This window comes from Chelmon rostratus, chromosome 7 (assembly GCF_017976325.1).
Source record: "Chelmon rostratus isolate fCheRos1 chromosome 7, fCheRos1.pri, whole genome shotgun sequence".
NCBI lineage: Eukaryota > Metazoa > Chordata > Actinopteri > Chaetodontiformes > Chaetodontidae > Chelmon > Chelmon rostratus.
Window position 1 is genome coordinate 14,848,558 of NC_055664.1, and position 3,797 is coordinate 14,852,354.

Here is a 3,797-nt window from a genome sequence, read left to right on the forward strand (position 1 = left end):
TAGTTGTACATAAATATCACATTCTTTTTCCAAACATCTGGAAGCAGCAAAATCCAAAGAGTCCCCATGTTTACTACCAAGCTAATGAAAAAAATATCACATTACGTTGTTGCCAAAATGGCAACGTGTGTAATTTCTGTAGAAAACAAATGTTCCATCTCTGAAAATGGTGTTTAAGAGCCAACTGTCTTATCTATAAGCTCTGCTCTGTCACTAAAACAGTTCAAAACTTCATTTCATTCCTATTTATTACTGTTTCTTTTCCGGTATACTGTAGGTGCCAGTTTTCATCTCTGTGGTGTACATTTTGCATGTCTGGAATAAATGTTACCATGCATGGTCCAACGTTTGCCTTTTGATGGTACTGTTTTTGAGGAGTTTACGTGCCGACAGCCAGAAACAGGCAGAGCTTGTAGCCGTGCAGCCGCTCTGTGAGGCTGCACTGAGATAAATACAAACATCAGCATGCTAATAAGGTGCTGTAAAATGGATATGTTTACCATGTTAACCATCTTAGTTTAGCATGTTAGCATGCTAACATTTGCTATTTAGCACTACATACAAAGTGCAGCAGAGGCTGATGAGGAGTGTATTTCATCCTACACCCAAATATAAACTTTTTAGCTGATGTTGGAGAAAGATGAGAAGTCAGGGCATCATCGCAGGTGTCTGAGCCAAATTTCATGGCAATCCAATCGTTAGTGGTCAGGATAGTTCATTAAAAAACAAGATTAGTTCCACTTAATGTGGCACTAGAGGTAAAGTAAGGGAATCAGCAAAGTCAGTAGGCTTCAACCTCTGGGGACCATGAATGTGTATACAAAATGTAATCCATTCATCCCATAGGTCGGGACAAAAAGGTTGACCAACAGACTGACTCTGCAAACTGTGGGTAAGAACGATTGTCTGATAATGAGCATACTTTCTGAGGGACAGGTAACAAGTTTGAGGTAATCAAGTTCTGCAAATAAAACTCACATAGAAAGTCATAAATGATGCAAAATGTTAATGGCCCAACAAAGACACAGAAACATCCAAATAATGTAAGCAAGCCCCATTTCTTTGACTTAATAAGATCTACACCTGTACAATGTAACACAATATAAGACTACAGTAGCATTTGTATATATATAGTATTTATGTGTAACGTTCAGCTTTTAATTGAGACTGAATCAGAGAGATTGATTTTCCTCTGTGCTAAGCCTGCAGCCTGCAGCGCTTGTATTCAATTACACTGTATTGTACAGCTGTTGCTGTTTTTATATCTAAACCCTGCACATACAGCAGGTCCTGATACACAAACACCATTTATCACGGCTGCTACAACTTTGGGTTATAGATGGCCCTATTAGAAAAAGGAAAATGAAGAATTCATGACAAATTGTTGAACTTTTAGAGCTAGGTTCCCTCCCACCTACTAACTCTGCATAGGAGAGGCCTGATGCAACCCTTACAACACCACAACCCTGAGACAAATTTAATTTAGGCTGGGCTTTGTCTGGGTTTCAGATACAAAGAGTCTGTTCTTTAATTTGCCAAAAAACATTGGCTGTTTTGCTAAAAGTCAAAACCATGCCAATCTTGAACTCCAAGCCCTAAAAGTCTTTAACTCACCAATAAGCATCTGCAGAGAAAAGCGATCGAGGACATGATGTCCTCAGACGAGTGAAGCATCCCTGATGTTTGTTTTTATGAAATGTTGCTTTAAGAACCGCCGGATTTCTTCACAGACACAGAGGACCAGACTTGTGTCTTACATTTCAGCTTTTGTGAACAAACAGACTTCATGCTTGTCAGAAGTCACTGTAGCGCGACCTTTCTAAGTGAGAGGATCTGGTGCTTAGTTCTGCTCGGGTGGCGTTCAGTTGGAGTGGCTGAAATATTCAGGAGTTCAACGCCTCAGCACCTCTGCAGCCTACTGGGCAGCGTGTACACATGTCTGAACCAAATTTAAACTTGAGCACAGGGTTTCCCTCCTCAAGGAGGCGAGATATTCAGGGAAAGATGGAAAAGCTTCTCCAGCTGCAGTAAAACAGAGGAAAGGAAATTCCTTTAAAAAATGCCTGATCAACATGAGGACATTTTGCAAAAACTGCAGTCTGCTAGGTTTTCTATACTTTTAGACTTTCTTTGTGAGGAAGGCATCAAACACAGGGAATGAGAACAAGAAACCAAATTTATCCTCTTCAGTCCATTGAAGTGAGCCTATTTTATTTGGATTCCAGTCGAGTCTCAGCCTGAAGCTGTGAGACAAAAACACATTGATGTTTCTCACACGGCTGCTTTCGCATTTCTAAACCCCACCAACAAAGTGAGACTTTAATCTAACGAGTCAAACCCAGTCTGCCATCATTCCCGTCTCAGATGAACGCTTTAGCTCCCTTCAAATGTCACTTTGTGTTCCAGGTGGAGTGAAATCAAATAGACGCTCATGGACACTGCCAGGTACACTATACACTATAAATCATCCACCGGCCGATCATCGAAGCAGCGTTTCCATCCCTCCTCTATACAAACCAAGAAGTAGTGCAGCAGAACTGGCTGGTTCGGTGTTCAAGACATTTCACCTCTTCATCCAAGATGCTTATTTTACAGGAATCTGACTGTCGTGACTGCTATCATGGATAAATGGCCAAAAAAAGAGAAGCTGAAAAACATAACAGTGTAGCTGCCTTTTACCTTATGCAACCCTGACTCGAAAAAAATGTGGATGCTGTGTAAAACTAAAAACAGTATGCATTGAATGCAACACAAACCTTGTTTCCCAACAACAGTTTCACGAAGAGCTCCTGAATCCATGTGGTAACATCTTTTATACAACATATGTTCACAGAGTGGTGAACCTCGCTCCATCCTCACTTATGAACCACTGAGCCTTTCCAGGATGCTCCTTTCATACCCAATCATGATACTATCACCTGTTACCAATCAACCTGTTTACCTGTGGAATGATCCAAACAGGTGTTTTTGGAGCGTTCCACAACTTTCAGTATTTTGTTGCTCTTTTCCCGATTTGTTTGAAACATCTTGCTGCATCAAATTTAGAATAAGCAGATATTTAGAAAAATCAATGAAGCTGATGAGGTCAAACATTAAATACACTGAGCATATGTCAACAAGGATTAGCAAATACATCACGTTCTGTTATATTTATGTTTTACACAGCATCCCAACTCTGTTGGAATCCTGGTTGTACTTTACACACATTATCCTTTAACCTATGATTGTAAATTAGCTGCTCTAATGAGATCCAGATGCTCACATCTTGACTTCATATTGTCATTTCATTTGTTGAACTTAAAGATGACAGATAAGTTATTGGATATAGATATCAATGTAAAAAGTACAGCAACTAATGGTTCTTTTCATTATCAATTAATCTGCTGGTTAATGGTTTTTTCTATAAAATGCAAAATAATAATTTAATTTTCCAGAGCCCTATGGGACATACCCAAAACTGTCAAAAGTCAAAGATACTTAGTTTACTGTACTCAACAACAAGGAAAGGCAGCAAATTGTCTCGTTTGAGAAGCTGCTAAGAATATTTGTTTGAAAACTTACTTAAACAATTATCTATTCAATTGGTTGCCATTGGATTTCCTGTTCCTGCCAGGGACCTTTGTTTCATGTCATTCCCCATTTCTCTCACTTCCTGTCAACTCTCTAATAGAGGTACAAAAAAGAAATACTTTTCAGATAGGAAAATGTAGGAAAGACAATAATAATTTGTATGAGCCCTGCTGTGCCATCCTGCTGGTTAAACTTGCTCAGAAATGAGAAATCCCAAAACACTTTAA